The sequence below is a fragment of the Hyla sarda genome, chromosome 2 (assembly GCF_029499605.1).
Source record: "Hyla sarda isolate aHylSar1 chromosome 2, aHylSar1.hap1, whole genome shotgun sequence".
In the NCBI taxonomy this organism is placed as follows: domain Eukaryota; kingdom Metazoa; phylum Chordata; class Amphibia; order Anura; family Hylidae; genus Hyla; species Hyla sarda.
The window spans coordinates 339,633,157-339,652,597 of NC_079190.1; the positions used below are offsets into that span (position 1 = coordinate 339,633,157).

The 19,441-nt window shown below is 45.3% G+C and overlaps 1 protein-coding gene across 2 annotated transcripts in view; it reads left to right on the forward strand.

Annotated features, from left to right (window-relative positions):
- Nucleotides 1–6,434: 6,434 nt before the first annotated feature.
- REN (renin) overlaps nt 6,435–19,441 on the forward strand; it is an 84,807-nt gene continuing 71,800 nt past the window's right edge. Inside the window, exon 1 of one of the 2 annotated variants that reach the window (XM_056558132.1) lies at nt 6,435–6,508. The gene's annotated coding sequence lies outside the window, so the exon portion shown is untranslated. Of the gene's footprint in view, nt 6,509–7,525; nt 7,618–19,441 lie in introns of those variants that run through there. The other variant, XM_056558130.1, reaches the window with a different exon arrangement.

A 19,441-nucleotide genomic window follows, 5' to 3' on the forward strand; every position in this document is an offset into this window, starting at 1 on the left:
CCATCTCCATGTCCACAGTGCGCAACATTATCAAGAAGTTTGCAACCCAAGGCACTGTAGCTAATCTCCCTGGTCGTGAACAGAAGAGAAAAATTTATGTAAGGTGTCAACGCAGGATAGTCTGGATGGTGGATAAGCAGCCCCAAACAAGTTTCAAAGATATTCTATAAGCTGTCCTGCAGTCTCAGGGAGCATCAGTGTCAGCACGAACTATCCGTCGACATTTAAATGAAATGAAACGCTATGACAGGAGACCCAGGAGGACCCTACTACAGAGACATAAAAAAGTAAGACTAATGAACTTGTGTAAGCCAAAATCCTTGTGGGAAAATGTCTTGTGGACAGATGAGACCAAGATAGAGCTTTTTGGTAAAGCACATGATTCTACTGTTTACCAGACGGAATGAGGCCTAGAAAGAAAAGAACACAGGGGGAGATGTATCAATGTTGTTTTTGGTAGACGTTTTTTGTAGATCATTTTGGTTGGTCTAAATTTGGAGCAATTTCTCCAAATTTATCAAACTTGTGCAAGCCCCATGATAAATTTCGTGCAATGGTCTAAATCTCCACAAAGTTCTATTTGTAGACGTGTTCTACACCTCACAGGAATAGTGGTGTATCCTGGACGCTCGGCTTTTGTTCTATTGTTTTTCAGGATTCCACTGAGGATTTTTTTTGTCCACCAGCAAAAACGCCTGAAAAACGGTCCCAGCTTTTCCTGCATTTTGGTAATTTTTCTTGGGGGAGATTTATCAAAAACTGTACAGAGGAAGAGTAGTGCAGTTGCCCATGGCAACCAATCAGATTGCTTCTTTACAAAAATGAAAGGAGCAATCTGATAGGTTGCTATGGGCAACTGCACCGCTCTTCCTCTACATAGGTTTTGATTAATCTCTCCCCTTGTGTTTTTTCTTGCATTTTTGCTGGTGTGCGGAAACAAACATTTTTGTACCCTGTGTGCATTTTTTTTACTGCAGGTACTACTCCATGGGTCGGATGCAGAGCGCCCGCCCCACAGAGTGTAAGGAGGTAAGGAGTGATGTATAGCATATACATATACAGGATGCAGAGCGCCCGCCCCACGGAGTGTAAGGAGGTAAGGAGTGATGTATAGCATATACATATACAGGATGCAGAGCGCCCGCCCCACGGAGTGTAAGGAGGTAAGGAGTGATGTATAGCATATACATATACAGGATGCAGAGCGCCCGCCCCACGGAGTGTAAGGAGGTAAGGAGTGATGTATAGCATATACATATACAGGATGCAGAGCGCCCGCCCCACGGAGTGTAAGGAGGTAAGGAGTGATGTATAGCATATACATATACAGGATGCAGAGCGCCCGCCCCACGGAGTGTAAGGAGGTAAGGAGTGATGTATAGCATATACATATACAGGATGCAGAGCGCCCGCCCCACGGAGTGTAAGGAGGTGAGGAGTGATGTATAGCATATACATATACAGGATGCAGAGCGCCCGCCCCACGGAGTGTAAGGAGGTAAGGAGTGATGTTTAGCATATACATATACAGGATGCAGAGCGCCCGCCCCACGGAGTGTAAGGAGGTAAGGAGTGATGTATAGCATATACATATACAGGATGCAGAGCGCCCGCCCCACGGAGTGTAAGGAGGTAAGGAGTGATGTATAGCATATACATATACAGGATGCAGAGCGCCCGCCCCACGGAGTGTAAGGAGGTAAGGAGTGATGTATAGCATATACATATACAGGATGCAGAGCGCCCGCCCCACGAAGTGTAAGGAGGTAAGGAGTGATGTATAGCATATACATATACAGGATGCAGAGCGCCCGCCCCACGGAGTGTAAGGAGGTAAGGAGTGATGTATAGCATATACATATACAGGATGCAGAGCGCCCGCCCCACGGAGTGTAAGGAGGTAAGGAGTGATGTATAGCATATACATATACAGGATGCAGAGCGCCCGCCCCACGGAGTGTAAGGAGGTGAGGAGTGATGTATAGCATATACATATACAGGATGCAGAGCGCCCGCCCCACGGAGTGTAAGGAGGTAAGGAGTGATGTTTAGCATATACATATACAGGATGCAGAGCGCCCGCCCCACGGAGTGTAAGGAGGTGAGGAGTGATGTATAGCATATACATATACAGGGTGCAGAGCATTACTACTTACCTCCGCCCGCGTATAGTATACAGGGGGCATAATGTATCCATGTATACTATACAGGAGCCCAGCAAGGAAAGAGTTAACCCACACTGCAGCTCTGAGTTAAATCTTTGTGCGCTCTCCTGTATATACAGCCATCTATAGATGACTGTATATACAGGATACAGTAGGCAGACAAGAACAATTGGAGGCTCCCTGTTACACACTGCAGTATGGGCGCACTCACCAGGTGAGATCGCAAATGATGTCCTAACCTTTTTATTTTCTCATTTCAGATACGTGAATGGGGAGGACTACGTCAGATTCGGTGTATTGCGTTGATGACCAGCTTTTTTTTAATGTCAATAAAAGGTTTAATGAGGGCTGTGTGGGGAGTGTTTTTTTTTTTTTTAAATACATTTTTTTTTCAATGCCGGGCTTAGCGTTAGCCACAAAAACAGCTAGCGCTAACCCAAAATTATTACCCCGTTACCCACCACTACAGGGTTGCCGGGAAGAGCCAGTACCAACAGGCCTGGAGTGTCAAAAATAGTACTCCTGGCTGGGGTTATTTAGGTTGGGGAGAGCCAGTGATAATGGTCCTCGCCCACCCTGGTAACGTCAGGCTGTTGCTGATTGGTTGGTATCTGACTGACACTGAAAATATGGGGAACCACACACTTTTTTTTATTACAAAAAAAAAATCACATAGGCTTCCCCATATTTTCAGTGTCAATCAGACACCAACCAATCAGCAACAGCCTGACATTACCAGGATGGGCGAGGACCATTGTAACTGGCCCTCCCCAGCCTAAATAACCCCAGCCTGTTACCGCCTAAGCCAAGGAGCGCTATTTTTGATGCTCCGGGCCTGTTGGTAACGGCTCTTACCGGGGTAATAATTGGGGGTTAGCGCTAGCTGTTTTCGGGGCTAACGCTAAGCCCAGCTTAGTAATAGATTCCGTCTACAAGACAGCTTCCACTACTAAGCCTGAAATTTCAATTATAAAAAACAGAACACATGAAATAAAAAATGGATTTAAAAAAACACTCCCCCACAGCCCTCGTTAACCCTTTTATTGACATTAAAAAAATGCTAGTCATCGTCACACTCCACCAAATCTCAGGTAGTCCTCTGCATTCACTTATCTGAAATGACAAGAAAATAAAAACACGAAAAATGGGTCAGTACATTTTTGGCGCTCTCCCCTGGGTAGAGCGCACATAATGCAGTGTGTTCCTAAAGAGGGAGCCTCCAATTGTTGCTAATCTACAACTCCCATCATGGGGGCTGTAGGTAAACAACAGCTGGAGTCTCCCTGTTTGGGAACACACTGCCAAAAAGGCTCTGTTCCCATTATGCAAAACGCATAATGAGAACAGAGCCATACTTACCACCCTGGCTTCAGGCCTGGACTGTGAAGCTCCGCCCCCTAATGATGTCATCACTAGGGGGCAGGGGCGGAGAAGTTGCAAGGGGTCTCAAGAGTGAGACCCCTGAGATCCGTCAGTCTGCCCTTGGACTACTACTCCCATCATGGGAAATTTTGTGTCCCATGATGGGAGTAGTTGTAGTACCGCAGTGCTGAGGGATGGCTCTTACACATCTCCCAGCTGCGAAACTGTATTGTGACTGTTAGGACTACTACTCCCATCATGGACAGACTCTGTCCATGATGGGAGTTGTAGTCCTCGGGCTGAAGGACAGATCGCAGCAGGTCATTCTCCAGAGACCCGCTGCGATCTGCATTTATTAACTTAAAAAGCTGGCGGCAACACTGCACTCCCCTCCCCCCCCCCCCCCCTCCTCCTGTATACAGATGTCACGATTCATAATCCCCGCCGCCGGGAGAGGGGAGCTCTGATTGGTGGAAAGCTATTCACCAATATACACCAATCCGAGCTCCTGTCTTCTGGTGGGGATTATGAATTGTGACAGGTCTATACAGGGGAGCGAGTGGAGCCGCTTCTACAGTATATAATTGTTATGTGTACTGTACCCCCCCAGACTAATACTGACCCCTTCTACAGTATATAATTGTTATGTGTACTGTACCCCCCCCCCCAGACTAATACTGACCCCTTCTACAGTATATAATTGTTATGTGTATTGTAACCCCCCCCCCCCCCCCTAGACTAATACTGACCCCTTCTATAGTGAGCGCTGGGACCGCTGTGTGATTGACAGGTCCCCAGCGCTAGTGTCCGGCCCCACTGACCTTTATATGTTATAAATCTTTATGATACACACTGCCCGTCCTCCTCTTCATTCTTCTCATACCGGAGACGCGCGGCTTCTGCTTTCACTATAGTCAGAGCGCCCCCTGCAGTTGTCTGACCCCAGCCCTGTGCAGTGTGGAGGCCGGGAGGGGGTGCTCTGACTATAGTGAAAGCAGAAGCCGCGCGTCTCCGGTATGAGAAGAATGAAGAGGAGAACGGGCAGTGTGTATCATAAAGATTTATAACATATAAAGGTCAGTGGGGCCGGACACTAGCGCTGGGGACCTGTCAATCACACAGCGGTCCCAGCGCTCACTATAGAAGGGGTCAGTATTAGTCTGGGGGGGGGGGGGGTACAATACACATAACAATTATATACTGTAGAAGCGGCTCCACTCGCTCCCCTGTATAGACCTGTCACAATTCATAATCCCCACCAGAAGACAGGAGCTCTGATTGGCTAATAGTGGTGAATAGCTTTCCACCAATCAGAGCTCCCCTCTCCCGGAGGCGGAGATTATGAATTGTGACATCTGTATACAGGAGCCGGCGGCAGCGCAGTGGAGCCGCATCTACCGCCGGCTTTTTAAGTTAATAAATGCAGATCGCAGCGGGTCTCTGGTGAATGACCTGCTGCGATCTGTCCTTCAGCCCCAGGACTACAACTCCCATCATGGACAGAGTCTGTCCATGATGGGAGTAGTAGTCCTAACAGTCACAATAGAGTCCCGCAGACAGGGGATGTGCGTCTCTCAGCGCTCCGGTACTACAACTACTCCCATTATGGGACAGATTCTGTCCCATGATGGGAGTAGTTGTAGTACTGCAGTGCTGAGAGACGGCTCCTGCATCCCCCACCTGCATCTTCCACCGTCTGCCATTTTCTACGAGTCCTTGCTAGCACTCTTAGGTTTAGACTACTTTTCTTGCAAAAAAGCGCAATTGCGCAAAAAAAACCATCTACTTTTTTTTTGCGCAATTGATAAATACCAGTCCACTGGATTAGTTGGTGTACGGTAGACCAAACTGGTGACAACTTTAGAAAACTGTCCACCAAAAAAAACGCAGCTCTATGCAAAAAAAGCGCAATTGCGCAAAATTTGTAGACGTGAAAAATGGTCTAAATGCAATGATACATGTCCCCCACAGTACCTAGAGTGAAATATGGTGGAGGTTCAATGATGTTTTGGGGTTGTTTTGCTGCCTCTGGCACTGGGTGCCTTGAATGTGTGCAAGGCATCATGATATCTGAGGATTACCAACAGATTTTGGGTTGAACTGTACACCCCAGTGTCAGAAAGTTGGGTTTGCGTCCGAAATCCAGCAGGACAATGACTCCAGAAATGCACCCAGAAATGGATGGCAACAAAGCACTGGAGAGTTCTGAAGTGGCCAGCAATGAGTCCAGATCTAAATCCCATTGAACACCTGCGGAGAGATCTTAAAATTGCTGTTGATAAAAGGCGCCTTCCAATAAGAGACCTGGAGCAGTTTGCAGAGGAAGAGTGGTCCAACATTCCGGCTGAGAGGTGTAAGAAGCTTATTTATGGTTATAGGAAGTGACTGATTTCAGTAATTTTTTCCAAAGGGTGTGCAACCAAATATTAAGTTAGGGTGCCAATAATTTTGTCCAGCCCATTTTTGGAGCTTGTTGTGACATTATGTCAAATTTTCTTTTTTTCCTCCCTTATTTAGTTTAGTTCCAATAAACTGAAAGGGAATAAACATGTGTATTGCAAAACATGTGGTACTGAAATCTTTTTCTGTGAGAAATACTTGTTCCTTGAAAAATTTCAGGGGTGCCAACATTTACGGCCATGACTGTGTGTGTATGTATGTATATACATATATATATATATATATATATATATATATATATATATATATATATATACTGTATGGGGGAGATTTATCAAAACCTGTCTAGAGGAAAAGTTGCTGAGTTGCCCATTGCATCACTTCTTTCATTTTTGAAAAGGCCTCTGAAAAATGAAAGAAGCAATCTGATTGGTTGCTATGGTCAACTGCACCACTTTTCCTCTACACTTGTTCTGATAAATCTCCCCCAATGATCCTATCTAGTGCTGATAGTGCAGACTTAGTTTGCTGCTTGATCAATAACAATTTTACTGTTGAAGGACCAAGAAATACTATTGAAGGTATGTATATTCTTTTACCTACTTAAACTCTTATTTGTTGCCAGCACATCAATGCTAGTATAGGGGTCCAATTGGCTCACCATAAAGCGATCATGGGGAGTCTATGTGCTGTCAAGGTAACCCGAGGCCTTTCCTAGGCCTCCATGGCTGCTGTGACTGAGCTACTGTTATAGCCTGCCTACAGGCTGTAACACTAGAGTGCTGATCTAATGGATCTGTATGAGTTATTAAATGATTGAAATAAAAAAAAATTAAAAAAAATAAATACACAAAATATAAAATTTAGTTATCAAATTTTCTGTGAATCAGGTTTAGAGTGATCTAACATCAGAATAGGTCAATTGAGTCATCAAAAAAAGGCATGGTCAGTGCTTTTTTTTTCTGGCACGGAAAAAGCTGTAATATTTTGCTGCAAAACAATGAGCCCTTACACTGTCAAGAGAAATCAAACGTTTCATTGTTAATTGTACAGGATGTAAAATGTCATACATTTAAAAGATGGCAACATTGCATTCCCTCCCTTACCCCCAAACATTTTCTGCTCCTTGCTGCCACCTCTGGTGCACAGCATTGTCAGAAATTCATGCAAATCCTCTATAATTTCATAGTAAATGGTAGATTATTATAATTAGATCCCTAGATCACATTGTTGGAGTTTAATTAAGCATAGTTGCTAAAGCTTATCAACATTGTGTGTACCAGTACAGGTTACCGTGCAGAGGGCTACAAATACCATATGTTAAGACTTTACCCTGACCAGAAGGATTTACTTTTTTATCTTCTAAACCTATTACAAGTTTTAGGTGATAACAATGTCTTGGGCCTTTGAGGACCTATAGGGGGAGATTTATCAAAAGCTGTCCAGAGGAAAAGTTGCAGAGTTGCCCATAGCAACCAATCAGATCGCTTCTTTCATTTTTCACAGACATTTTCAGAAATGAAAGAAGCCATCTGATTGGTTGTTATGGGCCACTCAGCAACTTTTTGGTTGTTATGGGCAACTTTCCCTCTGGACAGGTTTTGATAAATCTCCCCCATAGTGTTTTCAATGTCTTTTCATGGGATCTCTACCATAACAGAAACTGCTGTGAACATGGACAGTCAACAAGGTTTAACTCCTTCCGGACCATCTGCCTTATACGAACTCAAGTACTGTTGTTGGAACTGTTAAAGATATGTGCCTCCACTAAGTGAAAATTTTTTTGTTGAAGTTACACGTTGAGTCCTGGTATCATGTCTGGGTTAGGGAGTAGTGCAGCCCTGACGCTAGCCCCAAACCACTGAACCTATCTACCTATCTACCAACTGGGTCATGGTCCCTATGATAGACAGAGATGTCAAGAATAGTTAAACAGTCAGCAATTGTGGGACAGAAAGGTACCAATACAGCAAACATAGGGTTACAGGGACAAGGAACAAGCCAGGAGTCAGAAACCTAGAGGACAGCAAAATAACAGAACATAAGGCAAAGGGATAGTCAGGTCACAGGCAAGGGTCAGTTACAACAGATCAGGTAAACAGAAGATACAGCTATAAATGCTACTGCAGGGAAAAGAACACAAACGCAAGGTGTAACAGACTGACTGAGGTATACATAGCTCACCTGAGAAGGGCGTGGACACAGAGGCCAGGATGTAATTGACTCGTCATCACAGCAATTAATGATACAGCAGCCAAACACAAGAGAACCAGAGGCAGATATACCCATTACACCAGGTAACTTGGTTTCTACTGCACACATAAAACCAAGGACCAGGACATCATCAACATTGAAGTGCCCTAGGGGATATAGCCTTTATATGCACAGTGCAGTCCCTCACCTTTAGCAACTCCACAGGGGGAAATGGAAGTTCAGCGCTCCATCCTAGCCACCTGTGACATCTGTGACTTAACTGTAACCTCCCTGCTCAAGTGGGACTGCAAGAGCCAGCGAACGCTGTTCTGCAACTGTGTCCTTCTTGGAGGCTCAAGTACAGGTCATTTTTAAAATGTGGTCACTTCTACTACCTATGGAGAGGCTCAGGCATTATCATATTATGGCTATTCAGAGATCAGTTAAAAAAAAGATTAGTGTGGTGTATATGGGAGGCCTGGAAAACAGACGGCACTAGGGAGAGATGGCTTTTCCCGGGAGAACAAGGCTTCCTGGGATCATGCTCTGCGTAGTACAGCACAAAATATTTACAGCTGGTGACGTCAATAAGAATGTAACTAAACACATTTATACTTCAACTATTATCTCTTTTCATCTTTACTTTTTGCAAAATTTGTTCTGTGACTACAGAATTTACGTACAACACCCTTGTATAATACTAATCTAAAATGAGATAAACTGTCCTCCTAAGACAAACTTGTCATTAATAAAAAAAAATAAAAAAAAACTGCTATGTTTTCTCTACAAATGTACTGAACTTAATATTGTTGAGCAGGAGTTTCCTATTATGAACACTATATATTGGGAAGAGCCTATAATGAATATGTTTGTACCATCACTATAGTAAATGGTCTTGATATGCAATTGCGGCTGCAGCAGTGGTCTAGATATACAATGCCAAGAGAGGTCTGGATATTAAATAGTGGTCTAGTTCAGTGTTTCCAAAGCCCAGTCCTCAAGTTCCCCAATAGGTCACATTCACATGTGATATAATTAGGGTCAGTGCATCAGGCATCACCACAAGTATTCTATGCATTGGATATCCTCAAATCATGACCTGTTGGGGATACTTGAGGGCTTCGCTTGGGAAACACTGGTGTACTAAATATATAACCGTGTCAGTAGCAGTTTACATATGTAAACAGCATTGGCCTAGATATGCAGCAATTTCAGCATAAGTCTAGATGTACAAAAGAGCTAGCAGTGGCTTGGATATGTGTGGTAGAGGGTGTTTGAAGGGAAGATGTTGTTACCCTTAGGGCAAATGGTATTAACCCTTAGTGTTCGTGACGCCAGGGCGTGGTTATCCACTACACCACCCGAGGTATGGCCGCTGGTTCCTGGGCCAGGCACAGGGCAAATAATTACTCCAATGCAAGGTTACGGAACAATGGCACTTTACTGAGGCAGACAGATGGTAAAGTCTTTACAGCTCACTTCAGGCCAAAGGAGATGCTCAGTGTACTTCAGGAGGCTTGTTGGTTCACGTGGACTTGAACTCAATTATGCAGCCCACGCTGACTTTATACTTGACAGACTTGATTATGCTGACTAGACTTCTCCCCTGTATTTGCGCTTACCAGGCTGTGACTTTCACCTGCAGTGGGTTCCACTGGTAGTGGCTGCGTGGCTGCGTGACTAGGCCTTGGTCTCCCTCAGGAACACCAGACACTCTCCGGTCTTCACTTGACTGCACCTCAGCAAAGACTGACTAGGCTAGCTCCTCCCTGCTATATATGAGAGCAATTTTGAGGGGACCCATAGGTCACCAACAAGTCATCTGGTCACTTACACCTTCCTTGGTTACACAGGGTTTAACAACAGGATTAAATATACATCAACACATAATGCAATACATTAACTCTATAAAGGCAATAAGAGTTCTTAGAGGAGTGGAGCACAGGGGACTGGGACTGAGTCCACCTGATAGGACCAATAGTGTACAGAAGGGACACTTCTGTACTGGGCCACCACATATGCAACAGAAACAGTGTTCCAGATATCACACTACAGTATCAGAGTATAATATGTGGAATACTTGACAACACAGACAGGACACCGCTTTTGGAACTTGAACAACTTTATAGGAACTTCTGAACCAAGGAATTAATGCTAGTAATGCTTAGGTCCTCTCCAAGATCATAAATTCCCCTTTGCATGTACCCATTGAAGGCACCTGGTGTCTGCTGTCTACCCACCAATCTGTCCATTTCACCACAGTTTTATTCAATTTGTTTTATTTCAATTCTTTTATTTAATTCAATTGTTTTATTTCAATTCTTTTAACCTTAAGGACTGAGCCCTTTTTCACCTTAAGGACTCGGCCATTTTTTGCAATTCTGACCACTGTCACTTTAAACATTAATAACTCTGGAATGCTTTTAGTTATCATTCTGATTCCGAGATTGTTTTTTCGTGACATATTCTACTTTAGCATATTGGTAAAATTTTGTGGTAACTTGCATCCTTTCTTGGTGAAAAATCCCCAAATTTGAAATGAAAAATTTGAAAATTTAGCATTTTTCTAACTTTGAAGCCTGTAAGGAAAATGGATATTCCAAATATTTTTTTTATTCACATTTCCAATATGTCTACTTCATGTTTGCATCATAAAATTGATGTGTTTTTACTTTTGGAAGACACCAGAGGGCTTCAAAGTTCAGCAGCAATTTTTCAATTTTTCACAAAATTTTGAAACTCGCTTTTTTCAGGGACCAGTTCAGGTTTGAAGTGGATTTGAAGGATCTTCATCTTAGAAATACCCCACAAATTACCCCATTATAACAACTGCACCCCCCAAAGTATTCAAAATGACATTCAGTCAGCGTGTTAACCCTTTAGGTGTTTCACAGGAATAGCAGCAAAGTGAAGGAGAAAATTCACAATCTTAATTTTTTACACTCGCATGTTCTTGTAGACCCAATTTTTTAATTTTTGCAAGGGGTAAAAAGGAGAAAATTTTTACTTGTATTTGAAACCCAATTTTTCTCGAGTAAGCACATATGTCATATGTCTATGTTAATTGTTCGGCGGGCGCAGTAGAGGGCTCAGAAGGGAAGGAGCGACAAATGGTTTTTGGGGGGCATGTCACCTTTAGGAAGCCCCTATGGTGCCAGAACAGCAAAAAAAAAAAAACACATGGCATACTATTTTGGAAACTAGACCCCTCGGGGAAAATAACAAGGGGTAAAGTGAACCTTAATACCCCACAGGTGATTCACGACTTTTGCATATGTAAAAAAAAAAGATATTTTTTTTTACCTAAAAATTCTTTTTACCAAAAATTTTACATTTTTAAAAAGGGTAAAAGCAGAAAATACCCCCCAAAATTTGTAACACAATTTCTCCCGAGTACGGCGATATCCCATATGTGACCCTAAACTCTTGCCTTGAAATACGACAGGGCTCCAAAGTGAGAGCGCCATGCGCATTTGAGGCCTGAATTAAGGATTGCATAGGGGTGGACATAGGGGTATTCTACGCCAGTGATTCCCAAACAGGGTGCCTCCAGCTGTTGTATAACTCCCAGCATGCCTGGACAGTCAGTGGCTGTCTGGTAATACTGGGAGTAGTTGTTTTGCAACAGCTGGAGGCTCCGTTTTGGAAACAGTGGCGTACTAGATGTTTTTCATTTTTATTGGGGAGAGGAGGGGGGCTGTGTAGGGGTATGTGTATATGTAGTGTTTTTTACTTTTTATTTTATTGTGTGTTAGTGTAGTGTAGTGTTTTTAGGGTACAGTCGAACAGGCAGGGTTTCACAGTAGTTTCTCGCTGGCAGTGTGCCTTCAGCTGGTGCAAAAGCTACAACCCCCAGCATGTACGGAGAGCGGAAGGGCATGCTGGGTCTTGTAGTTATGCAACAGCTGGAGGCATACTACTTTGGCTGGGGATCCTGGGGATTGTAGTCATGCAACAGCTGGAGACACACTGGTTTGCTACTTAACTCAGTGTTTTACAACCAGTGTGCCTTCAGCTGTTGCAAAACTACAACTCTCAGCAGTCACAGACAGCCAACGGGCATGCTGGGAGTTGTAGTTATGCAACCAGCAGAGGCACCACTACAACTCCCAGCATGCACTTTAACTGATTCAGCAAGCTGGGAGTTGTAGTTATACAACAGCTGAAAGTACACTTTTCCATAGAAAAAATGTGCCTCCAGCTGTTGCAAACTATAAGTCCCAGCATGCCCATAAGGGAATGCTGGAAATTGTGGTGGTCTGCCTCCTGCTGTTGCATAACTACAGCTCCCAGCATGCCATTTTTGCATGCTGGGAGCTGTTGCTAAGCAACAGCAGGAGGCTGTCACTCACCTCCTACAGGTCAGTCCCGCCGCTCCTGGGGCCCCGATCCCAACATTGACGCCGGAGATCGGGGTCCCCAGCTCCCGGGGTCCACGTCCCGCACCCGCTCACGTGCTCCGGAAGAGGGGCGGAGCGGGTTGCGGGAGTGACACCCGCAGCAGGTGCCCTGATTGGTCGGCCGGTAAACCGGCCGACGAATCAGGGCGATCATGAGGTGGCACCAGTGCCACCTCACCCCTGCTGGCGATGGCTGTAATTCCGGGTCACCGGGTCACTGGAGACCCGATTGACCCGGAATCTGCCGCAGATCGCTGGACTGAATTGTCCAGCGATCTGTGGCCATCGCCGACATGGGGGGTCATCATGACCCCCCTGGGCGATATGCCGCGATGCCTGCTGAACGATTTCAGCAGGCATCGGGCACCAGCTCCCCTCCGGCTAGCGGCGGGGGGCCGGGATTTGACAGGACGTACTCGAACGTCCTGAGTCCTTAAGGACTTGTAAAAGGGGCAGTTTGAGTACGTCCTGCATCCTTAAGGGGTTAATTCAATGATTTTCTTCAATTCTGGCGCAGACAGAATTTCTAGCGCAAATACTGGCGCAGACAGAATTTCTAGTGAAAATACTGGCGCAGAATCTGGCACACAACCCGACAAAGCATGTCGGGTTTGCAATAGTAAATGAGGGCCATAGACTTGACTTACTGGAATGACTGTAGATTTGAGGCTTTCCAGGTAGCTGGACACTAGCACTGAGATATCTGATCTTGACTGTTCCTCAGCAGGGAGTATAAGAGAGAGAGAGTTGTAATAGCCGCCCCTTATATAGAGGGGGGCTGAGCCAAAGCCCATTGGTCAAGCTGCGGGTCATGTGTTAACCTGGTGCCCTCTGGGTAACATGTGATAACATAAACATAACATGTGACATCTAACAGGTCCTTTATACTAACTATACATTAATACACTGACTACAATTCTATTACAATAAATGACAGTATAGTAACAGCAGGGGAGACACTGCAGGAGAGCCCCAGGTCACTGAGGGACTCAACCTGACAGGGCCTAAGTGTATTGCAGGACCATGTCCTGTACTGGGACATCACACTAGCCCACCCTCACTTACTGGACATTGTCCATGCCTGTACTTCAGCTTGGACAAAGATATTATTTTATAAGCCAAGATTTCTATAAAATGGAAATAACATTTTCTTATGTAGTATATTAGAGAGGTTAAAGGGGTACTCCACTGCCCCAGCGTCCAAAACATTTTGTTCCAAATGCTGGATGTGGGCTACAGGGGTCGTGACATCAAGGCCACGCCCCCTAGACTTGCATTGAGAGGGCATGGCGTGATGTCACAAGGGGCATGTGCATGACGTCATGACCCCCATAGCCCACACCCAGCTTTTGGAACAAAATGTTCTGGACACTGGGGCAGTAGAGTTACCCCTTTAATGTTTTGCCAAGAGTTACAACATATAAAAAGTTTTTGAATCTGAAAGTGCCCCTTTAAGATTTCCCTTCACTGGAACTAAGAGGCCCACCAAACATTATAAATGACAATGCAGTTAGGCAGGTAAGATTCTCCTGGCATGTGCCAAACCCAGACTGGTTTATCAGACTGCCAGATAATGAAGCATAATTCATCATTCCACAGCACATGTTTCCACTGCTCCAGACTCCAGTAGTGGCATGCTTCACACCACTCCATACGACTCAGCTGCTCGGCCATGGAAACCCATGCGTACAGTTTCACCCATCAAGTCCAACCAGGGAATAAAACGCTTAATTAAACTCCATTTTACAGCGTTCCAGGCTCCAGGACACCTAAAATGGCTGATCCACATGTCAGTACATGTGGCAGGGGATGCTGGAAAGGTGGGAAGGCAAGGCGGGAAGGGAGGTAGGCGGGATGACCCTGAATCACATGCAGGATGCAGCCTATCAGCATTCATTCACCCCTGTGATGTCACAGCCCTTTAACCTCTTCAGGACATAGGGCGTATGGATACGCCCTGCATCCCGAGTCCTTAAGGACCGAGGGCGTATCCATACGCCCGTGGGAATTCCGGCCCCCACCGCTAGCCGGTTGGGGACCGGAGCCGGATGCCTGCTGAAATCGTTCAGCAGGCATCCCGGCATATCGCCCAGGGGGGTCATTATGCCCCCCCATGTCGGCACAATTCAGTCCAGCGATCTGCGGCGATTCCGGGTCAATCGGGTCTCCAGTGACCCGGTGACCCGGAATTACTGGCTGTTCGGGGCCGTCTCTGACGGCCCCGAACAGCCAGAGCCTGCAGGGGTGAGGTGGCACTGGTGCCACCTCACGATCGCCCTGATTCGTCGGCCGGATTACCGGCCGACCAATCAGGGCGCCTGCTGCGGGTGTCACTCCCGCACCCGCTCCGCCCCTCTTCCGGAGGACGTGAGCGGGTGCGGGACGTGCACCCCGGGTGCTGGGGACCCCGATCCCCGGCGTCACTGTTGGGATCGGGGCCCCAGGAGCAGCGGCGGCGGCGGTGACGACGAGGGACTGACTCTCCGACGTGGATCGTTGGAGGTGAGTGACAGCCTCCTGCTGTTGCTTAGCAACAGCTCCCAGCATGCAAAAAGGGCATGCTGGGAGCTGTAGTTATGCAACAGCAGGAGGCAGACCACCATAACTCCCAGCATTCCCTTATGGGCATGCTGGGACTTATGGTTTTGCAACAGCTGGAGGCACATTTTTTCTATGGAAAAGTGTACCTTCAGCTGTTGTATAACTACAACTCCCAGCTTGCACAAACAGCTAAAGTGCATGCTGGGAGTTGTAATGGTGCATCTGCTGGTTGCATAACTACAACTCCCAGCATGCCCGTTGGCTGTCGGTGACTGCTGAGAGTTGTAGTTTTGCAACAGCTGAAGGCACACTGGTTGTGAAACTCAGAGTTTTTTTTTACCTAACTCAGTGTTTCACGACCGGTGTGCCTCCAGCTGTTGCAAACTACAACTCTCAGCAGTCACCGTACACCATGCACCGTACATGCTGGGAGTTGTAGTTTAGCAACAGCTGGAGGCACACTGGTTGCGAAACACTGAGTTAGGTCACAAACTCCTTGATACATAACCAGTGTGCCTACAGTTGTTGGAAAACTACAACTCTCAGCAGTCACCGACAGCCAACGGGCATGCTGGGAGTTGTAGTTATGCAACAGCTGGATGTCCCCCCCCCCCCCAATGTGAATGTACAGGGTACACTCACATGGGCGGAGGCTTACAGTAAGTATCTGGCTGCAAGTTTGAGCTGCCGCAAACTTTCTGCTGCAGCTCAAACTGCCAGCGAGAAACTACTGTGAACCCCCCGCCCGTGCGACTGTACCCTAAAAACACTACACTACCACAAAAAATAAAATAAAAAGTAAAAAACACTACGTATACACATACCCCTACACAGCCCCCCTCCCCTCCCCAATAAAAATGAAAAACGTCTGGTACGCCACTGTTTCCAGAACGGAGCCTCCAGCTGTTGCAAAACAACTCCCAGTATTGTCGGACAGCCGTTGACTGTCCAGGCATGCTGGGAGTTTTGCAACAGCTGGAGGCACCCTGTTTGGGAATCACTGGCGTAGAATTCCCCTATGTCCACCCCTATGCAAGTCCCTAATTTAGGCCTCAAATGCGCATGGCGCTCTCACTTTGGAGCCCTGTCGTATTTCAAGGCAACAGTTTAGGGTCACATATGGGGTATCGCCGTACTCAGGAGAAATTGTGTTACAAATTTTGGGGGGTATTTTCTGCTTTTACCCTTTTTAAAAATGTTACATTTTTGGGAAAACAAGCATTTTAGGTAAAAAAAAAATTTTTTTTTTACATATGCAAAAGTCGTGAAACACCTGTGGGGTATAAAGGTTCACTTAACCCCTTGTTACGTTCCCCGAGGGGTCTAGTTTCCAAAATGATATGCCATGTGGTTGTTTTTTTTTTGCTGTCCTGGCACCATAGTGGCTTCCTAAATGCGGCATGCCCCCAGAGCAAAATTTGCTTTCAAAAACCTGTAGTGCGCCAGCAGATCACTTTTCACCCCCATATGGGGTGTTTTCTGAATCAGGAGAAATTGGGCTTCAAATTTTTAGGGGTATTTTCTGCTATTACCCTTTTTAAAAATTACAAATTTTTGGGAAAACAAGCATTTTAGGTAAAAAATTTTTTTTTTTTTTTACATTTGCAAAAGTCGTGAAACAACAAAGTCTGGCACCATAAGGGCTTCCTAAGGGTGACATGCCCCCCAAAAACCATTTCAGAAAAACGTACTCTCCAAAATCCCCTTGTCGCTCCTTCCCTTCTGAGCCCTCTACTGCGCCCGCCGAACACTTTACATAGACATATGAGGTATGTGCTTACTCGAGAGAAATTGGGCTACAAATACTAGTAAAAATTTTCTCCTTTTACCCCTTGTAAAAATTCAAAAATTGGGTCTACAAGAACATGTAAGTGTAAAAAATGAAGATTGTAAATTTTCTCCTTCACTTTGCTGCTATTCGTGTGAAACACCTAAAGGGTTAAAACACTTACTGAATGTCATTTTGAATACTTTGGGGGGTGTAGTTTTTATAATGGGGTCATTTATGGGGTATTTCTAATATGAAGACCCTTCAAATCCACTTCAAACCTGAACTGGTCCCTGAAAAATCGAAAAATTGCTGCTGACCGTTGAAGCCCTGGTGTCTTCCAAAAGTAAAAACTCATCAATTTTATGATGCAAACATAAAGTAGACATATTGTATATGTGAATAAAATAAAATAAATATTAGGAATATCCATTTTCCTTACAAGCAGAAAGCTTCAAAGTTCGAAAAATGCTAAATTTTTAAATTTTTCATCAAATTTACGGATTTTTCACCAAGAAAGGATGCAAGTATCGACAAAAATTTACCACTATGTTAAAGTAGAATATGTCACGAAAAAACAATCTCGGAATCAGAATGATAACTAAAAGCATTCCATAGTTATTAATGTTTAAAGTGACAGTGGTCAGATGTGCAAAAAACGCTCCGGTCCTTAAGGCCAAAATGGGCTCCGTCCTGAAGGGGTTAAAATCTGCAGCCATTTTGTGGCTGCGCATTTCATGCCATACACTGCAGAATGATAGGACGGACTGGGTGTCTCTGTGTGTTACACAGACACGCTGCATTGATCATGCCACAGCGTTCCACTTCCAACTGCTAGTCACATTAGCATTGTGGATAGAGAGCAGTGCAGTGCTTTGCTTGTTCTCACTGAGAAGGATTTTTACGACAGCCATTAACCCGTTTCCTCAAGCTGCCTGCTTATACTAGTCTGTAGATGGTATAATAACCAGCAGTTCACTCCATTTTTAATACTCTTTGACAGAGTGCAATTTTGGGTTTAATACACTTTTTTTGTGTGGTGCTGTACTGTTGTGTACTGCTGCTGTTGTGCAAAAATAGTTTTTTTCAGTGGACTGTAGTGCATTTTTCTGCCCTCATACGTGCATACCACATACCTACATCGAAGTAGTGTACCATTTTGTACCTGTTAATCTGTCAAGGGCCTACATACCGTGTGGCAGGGCCCTCATGCTGCTGCTGCCACCTCCAGGCTCTGTCATTGTGCTGCTCTATGGTCTCCTCATGCTATTGCTACCACCTCCAGGCTCTGTCATTGTTCCGCATTATGGTCTCCTCATGCTGATGCTGCCACCTCCAGGCTCTCTCATTCTGCTGCTCTATGGTCTCCTCATGCTGATGCTACCACCTCCAGGCTCTGTCATTGTGCCGCCAGATGTCTCCTTATGCTGATGCTGCCACCTCCAGGCTCTCTCATTGTGTTGCTCAATGGTCTCCTCATGCTGATGCCACTGCCTCCCCGCTCTGTCATTGTGCCACCATATGGTCTCCTCATGCTGATGCTACCACCTCCAGGCACTGTCATTGTGCCGTCATATGGTCTCCTCATGCTGATGCTGCCACCTCCAGGCTCTCTAATTGTGCTGCTCTGTGGTCTCCTCATGCTGATGCTGCCACCTCCAGGCTCTATAATTGTGCTGCTCTATGGTCTCCTCATGCTGATGCTACCACCTCTAGGCTCTCTTTGTGCTGCCATGGATACTGCAAAACATAATTAAGGTGCTGGTCCCCAGTTTCAGAAATTCATTGCATTAGGGTCACTTTCAGGACTCCTGATGCCACCTCCAGAATGTGCCATTCAGACACTATATGGTCTCCTCATGCTTCAGCCAACTCCAAACTGTGCCATTCAGCCTCTATATGGTCTCCTCCTACTGATGCCACCTCCAGGCTCTGTCATTGTGCTGCCATGTGACGTGACCATGTTAGATTTGGTCCTTTGTACCCTAACGCCGGGGTCCGGGAAACTGCACCCCATAAAGTATTCATCTAGACCAAAAGTGAGTACTTTAAGTCCTTTTTGTGTGGCTGGAATGGATACAAAGTCAGTGGAAAAATTTAAATTTTCTTTTTTTCCCACAAATGCATCGTTTGTGGGACATATTTTTTGTACATTGCATCTGAAAAGTAGAAAATGCGCTTCATATTTTATTATGCTGTTCATCCCGTGTTTGGTAGTACCCCCGCTTAGACCATATTTGGTTGCATGGCCACATGGTGGGACCCAAAAGGAGAGGAGCACCATTTGGCTTTCAGGATATCATTATACAAATTATAGGCCGCACTTCATCTTGCAAAGCATTCTAGCTGTCAGAACAATACCGCTACCCCAAAAGTGACCCCATTTTCGAAAATACACCCCCTAAAGTATTCACCTAGGGCAAAAGTGAGTATGTTGAGCCCTTATTGATTGGATAGAATTATTTCAAAGTCAGTGGAAAAAATAGCAATTCGCTTTTTCCCCCACAAATTCTTTATTTGCGGGACATCATTTTGGTAAGTCGCTTTTGAAATGGAGGAAATGGGCCCATATTTTATCACCCTGTTCTTCCTGGGCTGGGAAATACCCCTTC